This window comes from Lepidothrix coronata, unplaced genomic scaffold (genome assembly GCF_001604755.1).
Source record: "Lepidothrix coronata isolate B3197 unplaced genomic scaffold, Lepidothrix_coronata-1.0 Scaffold1, whole genome shotgun sequence".
Lineage (NCBI taxonomy): Eukaryota > Metazoa > Chordata > Aves > Passeriformes > Pipridae > Lepidothrix > Lepidothrix coronata.
In genome coordinates, this window is record NW_016690181.1 from 6,837,697 (window position 1) to 6,852,705 (window position 15,009).

Sequence of the window (15,009 nt, forward strand, 5' to 3'; positions counted from 1 at the left end):
TTCACCTTGAGTTTACAAATTGTGCACGGATTATGCAGCGTAAGGCCATGGATATCAGTGCAGTTCTTGGAAAAAGGAAATATTTCAAATGTTAATTATCTTATTTTTAAAGTAGTTTTATGTAATGCAGTCAAAAAGGGCATAGAACTTTCAGTGCTAAGTAAAAGTATAATGCTTTCAAGGCTACTTAGGACTTCTGCCTGCCTGCTGCTTCTGCCTATAGTAAGTGTTATTAGAAGTGGTTATTTTGTCTTTTAGGGGTTTATCCTTTAGTGACAAAAAGTCTCTTTAATCTGTGAGGTTTTAGATTTATTGAAAATAGTGGTTGTCTATTTTGATGATCTCTGTTTCTTTACTGAAGAGCTGATTTCCAAGATAATTAGAATTTGTTCTGATTTGATTTCGTGTAGGATTTGATGGCTATTGAGTTACCCTTTCTCTATGTAAACATTTCCTTGAGATTTTATTCCACTCAAATCACTGTCTAATGTCTATATGCTTTCAAGGTTATCAGTTTAGAGTACGTATTAGTCTTTGTTCTGTGTAACAAATGCTATTGGATTCTTAAAAACGATTATGATAAATCATACTTTTCAATGTAGTTGCATTCTTACTATGTAGCTGAACTTTATATATTCATATAGGTGATGTAGTTGCTGTTGGGCATACTGGGACATTGCAGTAAAGAATACATACTGAATTTTCGTGATTTTTTGGAATTTCCTTATTCTTCCTTGAATGTGACAATTCACCTGCTTCTCACCACATCCTGGTATAACTAGAGAGAAGGGCAACATGTTTGCATGAGTTTTTAACTGATCTGCTGGCTCTCAGATTGTCTAACTAGGAGTTCTCAATTTTTTCCCCCATCTCTCTTAATTCTATCACTTAATCTCTTTATAGGACACTTTGTCCTTTCCCTTGCTTTGTTTACCCAGACAGGTGATGGGAGTGACTCCAGCAGGGACACTGAAGGCATAATATATCCCAGATTCATTGCAGAAGGCTGAGGCAGTGGCCTTGAAAGACATCTACTTCATTTCTGTTCTCTGCTATGGATCCAAGCAATTTTCACTGCTGTAAAACTGTTTGCTAATGCAATCCAATAACTGATATTTCTGGCATGAATTAATCCTTGCTGGAAATAGCCCCTTTGCTTTCAGTAGAGCTATTTTAGGGATGGATTTAGTCATCTAGCTTGTTAAATTATGCTCCTTTCTTTTCCTTGATTTCCTCCGTTCCCACAATGTGAAATCTATAGTCTTCTCTCTTGGGTCAGCATTTTATTTTCAATGTGAAATATATATTCTGGCTTCAAGGCCATAAACTATTCAAAGAGATTCTATTTCATTAAGGAGTAATATGAAGTATTTATTCTACCACTGAGTAGAAGGAGTTGAATACTGGAAGGTCTACTATTTTTGCAAAATGCATTTTTTTGCAAGAAAGTGCCAGGCTAATAATGTGTAAGATTGCATTTATACTATGCTGTACTTTGAATTTCAAAAGAAAATAGAAAATCAGGAGGGTAAAAAGGTGATAAGATCAATGTGGATTATGCAGTTGACATCCAACAGACCTGAGAGCATCTGAGTAGTAACAGGGAACTGACTTACCGTGAGTGATTTTTGTCCGTGTAAATTCTTGACCTTTCACATCTACAAAGCTGTTTTGCTAGTTCTACTTATGATTTAGTGTAGTTTTTGTTGAGTTTCTTTTTGGTTCTATTGTAGCTCTGAAATGTGCTCTATTAAAGAATGGGTATAATTATGAATCTGTACTTTTATTAGTCCTTCAAAGACTAACAGGCTGTTCAGTGCATGTCAGAACACCCTTTCTGCATCTGCCTCAAAAGAATTTAAATTCAAGAAGACGTTTTATGTTCTGTTCCTGAATTTCCCATCGATTAAAACAGTTACACCATCTATCCAGAAAAATATCCAGATCGATGAAATACTTTCTTGGGTATCTGAGGCATCTCTTTAATCAATTTGGGTTTTTTTCGCCCCACTTCTGAACAATGCATACCTAAGACTGAGTCACACATTTGTAAATATATTAAATGTTAAATCTAAAGTACACAAAAACTAAATTATTATATTGAATATCAAAATAAGCAGTTAAATGTATTATGGAAGTGGTACAGAAGAAAAAGATTGGTTATGTTGGTGGTGGGGTTTTTGGGTTTTTTTTTGTCCTGTCTGTAAAAGTTTGCTGAGACTGATTGTGTATCTGGATCTGTTTCTGGCTTCATTAGCAACAGTATTGTCTGCACAAAACATAATTGAAGATCTTTGGCACATGAAGCTAAAAGGAGAAACACCAATTAGTGATACTCGGTCTCTATGGATAAGCTTTTGTTCAGGTTTCAGGGCATATTGTGATCAGTACAAAATGCTTATGATAAAGCAATCTAAAAATGGGGTTACTGAAGGACAGGCTGTATTTCCTTCCTTGGACTTCCCATGTTAGTGACAGATTTTGAGGTCTTAAAGTGGATGAATGCACTGAAATGTCCTTGCAGAGACTAAACATCATCAGCAGTAACGGCTGTGCAACCGAGAGTAGAAATGGACAGGCCAGGACCAGAAAATAATTCAGAAGGAAAGTAAGGATGTATTAGTCAAACTACACTACACATAACCAACAAACGTGGTTTGTGTGCTCTTGCTTCCTGCTGCCTAGGTATTTGAAGGCTGTGAAGTGCCTGTGGGTTGAAGTTCCTAAGCAGAGTTCCAGGAAGATCTGAAGAACTGTACATGGGGAATTGCTAGAGTATGTACAAAAAGCAAATGGCCTTGTGGATAAATACACTGAGAAAGGGTCAGCATAACTTCTGTAAAGTGAATCACTCTGAACAAATGTACAAAACAATGAGCAGAGAAGTCCTTGAAAGGGTAAATCAGTGATTTAAACATGGGAAACACAGGGACGGAACAAATGATTGATTCCCTAAGTCACCAGTGGAGTTCAAAAGTATTTGTGCAGGGACCTGGGCTGTCTAGCATATGTAACAATGTGCAACTGGTAGAGTAAGAAAGCTTATTGATGGCTTTAAATGGAAATACTTCAATAAGTTGAAGAACTGAAGGAGGATCCTATGCAACTCAGTAGCTGCATAATAAAATGGCAGATGAAATTTGGTGAAGGTAAAGGTTAAATTTTCCACATGGAAAAAGTAAATTTTGATGTTATATATGAAATTATGAACGCTGAGATGATTTTTAGTAGTCATAATCATGATTGGTGAGGTTATACAGAAAAAATCCATAGAAGTATCAGTTTAGTATCTGCTAGCAAAAAAAAAGAAATAGAAAAACAAATTAACTGAAAGGAATTATTAGAAAACAGACAATTTGTGTCACTGTATAAATCCAGAGATCATCCATCCCTTGGAAATTTTATATTCCCCTAATTAATTAAATCAATATCTGCATATGCAGATATGAATATATAGAAGTTGGGAGATAGCAGGGAAAACATGACATGATTGCTTATGACTTGTATTCTGATGAGGCCAGCTTTTGGCCACTGAACAGAGATGGAGTATTTGGAATGAACCAGTATGACAAATCTGACGCTTTTTTCTTATGGTACAGTAGAATAAATAAAACATCATCTGACTTCTGTTTCTACAGTCCTTCATTTTATTCTTAAAATGAGAAAGTTGCTTTCTCATTAGTATATGTGCTGAGTCCATTCTTTGGCACTTCACATTCACACAATAGCATTTAGTATCTTGGATTTTTTCTAAATTTTAAAAGTTTAAAAACTTTTCTAAAAAGTTGCCATATCTAACAAATTACCACATTTTACTCATGTATTTTTTCCTCACATTTAGAACTATTTGATTCTAGTTTGCAAGAATAATTACACCATTCATGCAGATTTTTTTAAAAAGCTATTTTTCTTATTATTTTCCTGTTTTTATTCATCTCTTCTTTAGCATCATGCTTTTGGTATCTCAATCACACCATGAGAAAACTTCCTTTGAAGTGCTCAGCACTTTAAAAGCAGGATAGGAGAGAAGAAGGTCAGATGTTTCCTCAGGTATCTGCTGAGACTTGCCTGTTCAGAAATTGAGGAGTACTGACCAAAAACTGAGACTTTTCCAGAAGGTGTTTTTAGATCCAGTGTGCACTGGGTTTGCTGACAGGCGTGAACAAAACAACATGTAGTGGTAACATCAGGTTTAGAGCAACAACACTTCTTTTAGCTATACTTGGTGTGTGAAAAAGGAATGGAGAAGTCAAGTGTAACACGGGCAACAAAAGGACTGAGACTCATGTCACCTCTGCACACTTTTCATTTAGGTGGTTGAAAACACTAGAACCTTCTGAATGCTATGTAAAAGCTGTTGCTGTTTCCTTGTCTGTTTTCCATTTGTACTGTTAGATGTGAAATTGAAACTTCAGGTAATTTCAGATTTGACAATCTGGTCACTTGGAATAAAATGCATTACAGATCAGACTAGTTAAACTATTAATTACCAGTGCTATTAATTACAAATGCAGTATCTTCTTTCCCTTACCTTTGAATACATCCCTATTTCTGTGATTGTCATAATCATTCATAAATATCTACTATTTTTAGCAAACAATTTTCAACTAATGGCATGAAATGAACCGTTGAAAATGAGCAATTTATTTGCTTCAGTTATTTGTTATTCACTGCTTGGGGTATAGCTGGTCTGTACATGACTTGTTATTATTTTTTAATAGATGACTGAAAACTTTTTAATCTGGCAAATGATGAATACAGTGATGGAGAGTTAAGTCTTGTTCTGATTTTAAGCATTTTTCACTTATTTAAGTTCTTAACATATGAAATTAACTAACTAATACAGTTTAAATGTAAATGTAAAAAACCTGGAGGTGCACAGTTCTTCTACCAGTGATGGATAAGTAGATAAGTGGTAGGGAAGATCACTCCTGAGGAGAAAAGGAGGATTTATGAATGGGAGAAGTGTATGCAAGGCAGCCCCTTCACCAGGGGAGTCGTATACAGTGACCAGATGCAAGAACTCATGTTTTGTACTATAGAGATTTACTTTAACAGCTTAGTTTGTATTTAGTGGATTTACACTAGTCCCTGCAGTGCTGCTAAGTCATACCAAGAATATCTATACAAAATACTGTGTTTGATCTCTTTTACTTTTACCTTCCCTGTCTTACGTTTCCTTTTCCGTGCTGCTGTTATTTAATATACATTTGCTAAGAGAATGAGGGTTAGATTTACTTACTAGTTCCCTGTTCCCTAAATCTGTTAATTTACTTTACCTGGCTTTTTTTTTTTCTTCTGCTGGCACTAAGGTGTATAACAGAGAGCACTGCTTCTATAGGCCACTTGGAAAACTAACTTAAGGCATAATGGCTTTTTGGTGATTTGAGAGACATTATGTTAAAGGCAAAATAACAAACGATTCCATCTTTACTCTGGAGAAAAGATAGGAAATAGAAATGAGAATGGCATCATCAGATACATTTTGAGAAAAAAATCAGTGACTGTATAAAAAAAAGGAAACAAAAGCCCATGACATTCAGAGGCAAACTATGGAAATGAGATCTAAAGAAAATCACTGCTATGCAAGTAATGACTATACATAATTTATAGACAGCCTAGAAAGCATAAAAAATTATGTCCTGTAGTAGCCATGTTAATTGACACTTTTGAAAGGTGGCTTTGATCTGCATCTTCCATTCATATTCTTACTATTTTGATAGATAGTAATGTTAAGGGTGATAGTCGTAGTGAGATTTCATTTGCATTTGAAGCAGTCTTGCATTTTTGTCTCTTGACTTTCCCACATCCCAGCAATCTAATTTTTTTTAAAATGTTAATTTATGTGTGCAAAAGCTAATGGGATATTAGACCATTTTAAAGCTCTGGAATGTGAATAGAGAAGATTTTAAATGTTAATTAAAACTAGTAAGTGTGGTTGAATACCAGAAAGCTATTGTTAAAATTGAAAAAAGGTCTAATTTAGAAAGAATACTTCTGATAACAAGATGAGTTTGTGCATAGCTACATTCTATTGAGTGTTGTACAGACCACTGGCTTGTGGAGAGGAAACCATATGAAGAGATGTGTAAGGATCTTCTGTTACTTCTGTTGAGATGTGCCATGTTGTAACTGTGAATCTGGGATTATTTCAGGAAGGAGCTTCCACCTTTCTAGCAGAGTGAGGAAGTTCTTTCCTCTCCTGTTAGACCTATAGCCATGTGCTAATTTGCAAAAGGAACTGTGAACCCCCAGTCATGTCTTTAGCTGGATGTTTACATGATGCTCAGTCCTTGGAAATAGGAGGGAATAAAACGACTGGATCAAACAGAAAATTCAGTGCTAATCTTTTCCTTTATTAACTCAATATTTTTTTTCTTCTGTTTTTGTTGGAACTGCTGTGCTATGACTTCCAATATCTCTGTAGGGAGGAGTCTGAAACAGGTGGCGGAAGCTCATTACAGTGCAAAAGGGTTCAAACCCCTCTACATGTAGTTTATAAGTAATTGTGTCAAGCTCACAGAAAATTACCAATTCATGCCAAATTACCAAAAGATTGATTTTTTTTTAATTTTTATTTTGTTTCTTTTTATAGCTTTGGAAGCACTAGAAGAGGCAGCAGCAAAATTTACTATTTGTTATGTACAGATTCTCACTAAAATATAGGTCACCATGCAATTTTTGGTACGATTGTGTTCTCCATTTGCAAACTGGAGGCTTCATTTATGCACTGAAAAACACAACAATAAATTAGGTGGGTGACTTTACAGAAATATTAGAGTGAAAAGATGGGTGAATCTGGGCGGTGCAATGGGGAAATACATATTATAAAATAAATGTCTCCATTTTAATATTTCCACCTACTCTCCTTATGGTGATACCATGTGGCTCTTCTCAATTTTGTCTGCCTTCATAGTTTCAAACTTTTGAGAGAAGGAATATTTGGGACAATGAAACTGTGAAAGAAAGGAATTTGTCTGGTTTTCCTCTACAAGCTGTAGTTCCTGCAAATATTTTGGGTGGAAGGTTAACTTTCAAATAATTCTGCCCTTGAGCTTTGCATCTTTTTTTTTTTTTATGTCCATAAAAGCACAGCTACATTTCATATCCCTTCCTGGTCCAATTCATCAGAAATGGTAATGAAGTAGTAAAAACATGTTGGAATGGCCTACAAGCTGTAAACAAAGAACAACTTTTACCAGAGCATTCACTTGTGGAAAAGAAAGAGTGGGCTCTGAAATTACTAACAATGACTGTAGGAGACAGGTATTAACCTCTTGCCTAAAGGACACCTATTGCCTTCCTTTCATTCATGTGCAACTTTGAACACTCTATCTGCATCTTTGAATGTTTGTACAAAGGAGTTTCAGAATACTTTCTAGGATTTCCTAGTGTTTCTACATACTCCCAAAAGTTTGTGGGAGATAGTTTCAGCAACCTTTTGCTTTCTTCATGTACTGACTGCTAGTAAAAGACCATCACTACTAAACCACTTCATACAGCCCTCTGTCTTTTATTCTGTTAACTGAAATATTTTGGTTGTAAAGCTACAGTCTGGCTCACAGAATCCAATATAAAAATATCAGCAAAAGAAACAGAACAATGTTGAGGAAAATGTTAGGAGGGAAAGAAAAAGAAAATTCTGGGGGAGGGGAGAAGAGAAAACCAAAGGAACACAAATTAAAATGGCCCATCAAGAAAAGGAGTCAAAAATTATGCATTCCTGGAATGAAGCAATTTTGAATGAAACCAGCAATGAGCTGAAGTAATTAAAACCCCAGCAGATAGAGATGCCTGTGTTTTATTTACCAGAGTTATTTTTCTATAGTAAAACGATAGCAGGAGAGGTGAATTACTGAAACCATATTGTCAGGTTTCCTTCTTTTTTTCTTTCCACCTCCAACTAGTTTTTTCTCTTCTTACCTCTTCTGTGGAGGTGAATGGGTCATGACTTCTCTGCTGCAACTCCTCTCCTTCTGTTTTTTATTATCAAAGAAGCCCAAACAAACTGTCATTTTGTGTTGACAATATCTCAGCAGAACTTTGGGATGTTAATAATAGGAAAAAAATGAAAATATGTGACATTAATGTTCATATATACATAATGAGCATAGTGTAAAGTTAATTGTAACATTAATCTAAATGAAAACTGCAGACTTCAAACCTAAGCATCAGACCTCTGGATTTTGGCCATATAGACCATATAGATATGGTTTGGAGTATGAATAGTGGTCTATGTCTAAAGTCAAGATTAAATAACAACTATATCAGAAATGGGTTCTTTATTGTAACACAAAGCAAGTAAAAAAAATATTAGAAAAGTCGATTTGAGCCCATCTCCAAGAGTAAACAGTTACTCAGTTTAACATTTTGAAAGGGGAAGAAACCCCTGTCTGTTCCTCTTCTCTGATATCTGCTGTTTTATAGTCTGTTTTGAAAACCTTTCAGTTCTGTCAGATTTATGGGTTCCATGACTGCTCTTTCTATTTGTGTTATGGTTGTTCCTCTCTCTCTCCACAAATTATTCTTGTCCTATTTCAGATGAAGTGTCTGAAACTGTGGGCCTCCGTTGAGAAGTGCTCTTCATAAGAATCTACATATTAACAGTTTTATATGCTATTGTAATGATAATTGAGAGGGACAACTAATGCCATATTACTGCAAAGAAAAACATAGAGTAAACTAAGGGAAGAATGAAAACATTTACAGTGCTCTTAAACCAACTGTGGATCTTAGGAGAAGTAGTTTAATATTTTTATATTTAATGAAAACCTAAATAAACTGCAGGTAACAAAATAACTGTGCATTCAGGCAGAAACTGCTATTGGCTCTATAGAAATACAAACTATTCATTGCTGGTTTTTAAGTATTGGACTACTGAAAGCTATTGGTACAGTTCCTTGAATTATATGGAATTTGGCCTCTGTAGGAATTGGATCAGTTCAACTCTTAGTACTGTTAAGAAGTTTATACTCAGCATTTTTACTGATGCTACAAATGGTTGCTGTCTTGAACAATGTGATAGAAGAAGAATGGTTTGGGTTGGAAAGGCCCTTAAACATCATTAAGTTCCAAGCCCCCTGACATCGGCAGGGAACCTTCCACTAGACCAGGTTGCTCCAAGCCTTGTCCCACCTGTCCTTGAACATTTCCAGGGATGGGACATCCACAGCTTCTCTGAGCAACCTGTTGCAGTGCCTCACCATCTTCATAGTAAAGAATTGTTTCCAAATATTTAATCTAAACCTCTTTTACTTCAAAGCCATCCCCCCTTGTCCTGTCACTACATGCCCTTGCAAAATGTCCCTCTCCAACTTTCTCTTTTTAGTTATTGGAAGGCTGCTATAAGGTCTCCCAGGAGCTTTCTCTATTCCAGGCTAAAAAAACCCATTTCTCTCAGCCTTTTTTCACAGGGAAGATTCTCTGTTCCCCTGTTCCTTTTTGTGGCTCTCATTCCTTACTATGTGTAATGAAAACATAAATTAATAAATTGAATTCTGGTTGGTTCCTTCAGTGACTTTCTTCCATGCTCTTTATTGACTAATGGCATTACTATTAAGAAGTTACACTCCACTGAAGTTGGTGAAACCACCAACTTTCCTTAAATCTGCTAATAGTATAATCTTTTATATTTTATTTTCTTGCATTACAGTAAGACTACTTCCACTTTGTCAAGTATGAAATGTGATCTTACTAGCATGTACCACAACACTATTTAAGTGGCATTACAAGGGTTCATGACGTAGAAAAGATGTGAGAATCCTCTAACACTCTGCTAAGGAAAATGCCTGGAACTGCCAGAACCTACTGGGAAATTCACATACAAAATGTAAATGATGCTGGAGAAACGAAGCTGGATTAACAGACTTAAGGGGATTTATAATGAAATAAAGGAAAAGAAAGCTAACACCTTAGCTTTTTTCCCCCTAAAAATCATTGCAACCATGTTTTAATTTTACTGATACTCCTCATTTGAACATTTCAGTGTTTAGTAAAATATTTTTAATAATATTGAAAAGTAGCCTTTTTTTCAGAAGATGCATCCAAATAAAATTAATGGCGTGGTTATAGTAATGTTTCTTTGAAACGTTAATTTAATCTATATCATAATTTGAAGTGTTAATGTTCACAATTTCTTGACCAAAATCCAATCATAGTAATTACAGTTAGTGGTTCAAATTTCACCTGGCAGTTTCCAATAGAGAGAATTGTTTTATTTATCCCTGCAGCATTACCAGGTTCTCTTAAGAGCTGTCATGTAAAGCCCTGGAGAACTAGTAATCAGAAAGAATCTTAGTAATATACTGAAGTGGAAAGTGTAATTCAAGGATTCAAATTTTAATTTTCAGATTATTTTTTAGATTAATGTTATGAATAGGAAAAAATAGACCTTTCGGTAATAACTTATTCTGGTTTTCAGTTGATAAGGCAAAGAATTTCTGCATTTTTTTTCTAACATACTCTAGACAGTGGGTTTATATTAGGCATTCATTTAGCAAGCTAGTATGTGGCTTACTTCAGGGAGACTGCTTACAAATTTATCTTTCTGGGCTTGTGTCTGGATCTGTGTAACCATGCAGCCCAATGCAGTTTCAGAAGCTATATCACTAGAATAAGGATTTAACTTCCGAGATAAGATCTGAATTATAATCTGTGGCATAAATGTTTTTTTTCTGTCTTCTGCTATTTGACTCTTTCTGCTCTTTCTTTTGGTTATTTCTTTTTAAAATACAGATGCACAAACTGAGGTGTAAGGCATGGGCAACTTATTCTCAGTGATTCCATATTATGGTTTTATAGGATAGGAAAGTAAATTAATATTTTTTCTTAGGAGAACCCATACAGTTGTTTCCAAAAATGCAAAAGATCTCCATCTTTATTGTCAGAAATATTAGGTACTAATCACATAAATTAAGGCCTCTTTCAGGACAGTTATTCAATATATGACAAGAACCTGTGTTTCTTAAGAAACATTATAGTTTGTTCTTAGTGAATCACAGTGGCTTTTTGGAGACACTAGAAGGCTGAGGTTACACTACTGCTTTGTTTTTCTTTTAATGATGCACTCTGAGTGTAATTGAGACTATTTACGGGAAAATCACTTTGTTGCAGCATCCATGATAGAGCCAGTGCATAGTGAAAAGGATGGCGGTTTCCTGCCCTCTGTTTAATGCAACTTGGCAAGATTTAAAAACAAGACAAAACAACAAAAACAAAACAAAACAACCACAAAAAAAACCAAAAACAAAACACAAATTAGAAAAACTGGAGTGGTTTTCGTTTTTTGTTTGGTTTGGGGTTTTTGTAGCAAATATTTATATATATTTGTATGATACAAATATTATATATTTGTATGATGGAAAACATGACTTGATAGATGCAGACGATCTCAATTAGTATCTTTGGAGGAAGAAGTGTGCCACTTCACCCTCTTGAGCAGGACTTAACTGGTACATAGTAATGGAAGCAGTACTATTAGCACTCAAAACCTTTTTTTTTTTTGTGACTTACAGTATTTAGGGTGTTTCTTCAAATGCCAAGTTCTAAATCTCAATTGCATGAGAATCAAAACAGGAAGTTGAAATAGAAGCAAGTTTCTCATTCTCTTGATTGCAGACATGAGCTTGATAGCTGAAAGGGAGTAAGCCCAGACTTTAGCCATTTAAAAAAAAAAAAAAAACAAAACCTCTTGATTATTTTAAACAATTCATTATTATTTTAGAATTTAAGTGATGAACTCGGAATTTCTCAACACAGTGCATGTGCTTTTTTTCCTGTCCTATGTGCTGCCCGAAGCCACTGTCTGCCAAGGTACTGTTTATATAGACCTTTGGTCTAACTCAGCACTTAGAAAACATATTGCCAGATCTATTTAAAGTATCTTTTTCTCTTTAAATAAACAAACAACTTCAAGAAAAATACGGTTCCTCTCTTTTGCACCTTTCTGCCCCAGCTGCATTGTGACCTTCTTCCTAATGCTTGCAATGTAGTGAGTGTACAAGAACTTATTATTTCACAACCGTACTGAGTGCTGAGTTTTGGATTGTTTTTTAATTAACATTTTAATTGCTCATCTAAGTAAATTAAAAGCTATGTTGGAAAAATTGTTCATTTACTTATCCCTTTGGTACCAGTCAATACTAAGCTCTTCTCAAGGTCAAACGTGTGCTTGTGATGGTGGGATTTTTTTTTGCTGATGTAATGGCAAACACTTGGTGGGTAGAGATGTTTTTACCATGCCTTGCAATCTGTCTCTGTCTGTGGTGGGGGAACAAAGAGGTATTACTCTGTGCATAGTTACTTAAGAAAACTTGCTCTGAGAAGATGTATTACCTTATTGCTTATCAAAGCCAGCCTTCACTTGTAAACATACAAGATGTGTCTTAAGTGATTAATGCTGGTAGGTAAACTTTCATTTATGACTGCTCTTGGACAGTGTGTGCACTCAAGGATGCTCCTCCCACTGCTGAAATATGATCACTGGAATCTAAGCTAAGGCTCAGTTCCTGGAACTGTCTAGGGAAGACATTGAACAGGCAAAGATTTAAGTATTAAATCCATATTAAGCTGGAAGCTGTACTTAAAAGGGTATGAAATAATTATTTAGATATTGTTTAAACAAGCTGTATAAGTCCTCACTAATTTTTACAGGAAACAATGAAATGACCTCACTAATCAGTTTGTCTTACCTTAATTTGAATGTGCTTTGGAAAATCCTGCTCATTGTCTTCTCAATCTCATGTTTTACCTTGCAATGAACTTACCTTTCTTCACCTACAAGATACCTGCAGAGAGTATTCCAGCAGACTTTCAACAGGGAGCTCAGAAAGAATATTGAAATATTAGGTTTATCTACTTTTGCTTTAAATCTGTAGTTTCAAATGATTAATGTGATGTACTGGGGATTATTTTGCCATCCCACTTGTGCAAAGGCTACAGTGTTGAATGGTCTAAAAATTGGTGTGTGAAAAATAAGAAATGTGATATGAAGCCATCTCTTCTGTTCATGTATCTTTTCCACACAATTTCCTCAAACTTCCCTTTTGTTCATTCCTTTTAAAAAGGATTTGGGTATCATAGTCTTCAAAAACTATATTATATATCTTTATGCAATACAAGGCAGTGCAATTCACAAGTCTTCTCATTGGTTTTGTAGGATTATTTTCTAATTTTTTACTAAAAATATTTTGTTTTGAAATGTGTCTCAGTACACTCCTCTGAGAAATAAAAATGCAATGAAATGAAGAAAAAGTTTTTTGTTTCAGAATTAGATTTTTGTTCAAATGTGTGGTTATATTTTTACAGTATTTGTGGTTTCTTGCATAGCAGAGTTGCATAATTATATTGTAAATCACCTTTGGAACAAATTTTGAGTCTAGGTTGCTTTCCTCCAATCCAGACCCTCTACATGAACTTAAAATGGACTATTTGTTATTTAATCTGTAGAATTTTTAACATATGAAAAATTGCTTAGATAAATTCTGCACTTGGAAGTATTGTCCTTTTAGTGAAAATTTATTCTAATTTTTCAGAGCAGTGGAATGGTCACAATACTTGGTAAAGTTAGCCTTTGTTGTTTTAAGCCCACATAAACCCATGTTAAGAATTTATTTTTACATCTGTGCTAAAATGTAGGCTTTCATATTTTCAGTGAACCAGTTTCTGAAGCAGAGGTATATTGGAAATTGAGGAAGAAGAAAAAAATAAATAAATCATTGAACTAACTGATGAACCTTCAAAGCTCTATTGGGTATCATAATGGTCACAGAACACTTGAAGTCTTAGAAAAAGCCTATTTTACTTTGTGCTCATTGGTAAATTAGGATAAATTGCTAGCTGAGCTTGCAGTTGAAATGTAATTGGCTCATTGTCACCGGAAAGGCTTAAGACAGGAAAGTACACTGCTTATTGCTTTGGATGTTATAAAAAAGGAAGTCTCTACTATGTTTGAAATGAAAATAAAACAGCTAGAGATTGACCCATTGAAACACTTCATACTTTTCATTGCTAGCAGGAGATCCTCAGTGAGGCAGATCAAATGTAATTATTGAGAGAACATAAAGAAAACATCTTTGTTTGCCCTGTTGTAATGAGGACAGCTCAGCAGGATTGGTCCTGAGTGTGCTGGCTTCTGACTGGTGTACAGGCTTGTACGCTGCAGAATTAGCAGGGGTCTTAGTTGTTTAATTACACAGAGTTATTTTTGCTTTTGCAAGCACTAGTAACTTTCTTTTGAAAAGAGGTAGGAGCTTGCAATACTTAATATGCACTTCATATCCTAAAGGTGCTTTACAGTTACGAAGCAATTAGTGTGAATGCCACTTGGGTGTACTTCTATCCCTCTATATGTATGTTGTAGTGATGGATATAACCTAACCCCAAACATGTCCATCTACAGAGGGAGAAACAAACCAAAACGAGTTTTTTGGTTATGTCTGAAATCAGGTTCAGAGAGTTAAAGTTGTTTTCCATGTGATAGCTAATTAATGATCCATTTGGAAATATGGCTGATCATTTTGTACTAGATAAGTGTTTCTTAACTCTAGTGCTGGTGTCTGAGCCTTGGCTTCCAGTTCTTGTACCCATCTTTTTCTTTTATGAGTGTGAATTTTAACATCTTTTAAACTGGGAGAAAGGAAAGGATATCTGCACTTCTTTGGTTTAGGTCCGAAAGTTCATTTCTTAAAGGTATGTTAGTTTCATCTCCGAGAATTCTCCTGTATATAATGAGGACAAAGAGGATCTTTCATCAGCTGACTATGAACAGAAACCTGATCGAAGAGGTGTGAGTTATTCTCTGAAGAATTCTCTTGCTCACTATGCACTACACAGAGCCTCAACAGAGACAAGTCTCTTACCTTCACTATCTAATATTAGGCAGTTAATATGCTCTTCTGTCTTCCTGAAATCCAGTTATGAGTTTCTTATAAGGAATGAACACCTATATACATAAAAGGATAAGGCTTTTAAATATAAAATTAGTGAGTGTTATATGTGGAGAATATATAA

At 35.0% G+C, this 15,009-nt stretch overlaps 1 protein-coding gene across 4 annotated transcripts in view; it reads left to right on the plus strand.

The window, feature by feature from the left end:
* Positions 1–15,009, plus strand: part of LRRC4C (leucine rich repeat containing 4C) — a 496,561-nt gene that overhangs the window by 155,332 nt on the left and 326,220 nt on the right. The gene's annotated exons all lie outside the window — the stretch shown is intronic.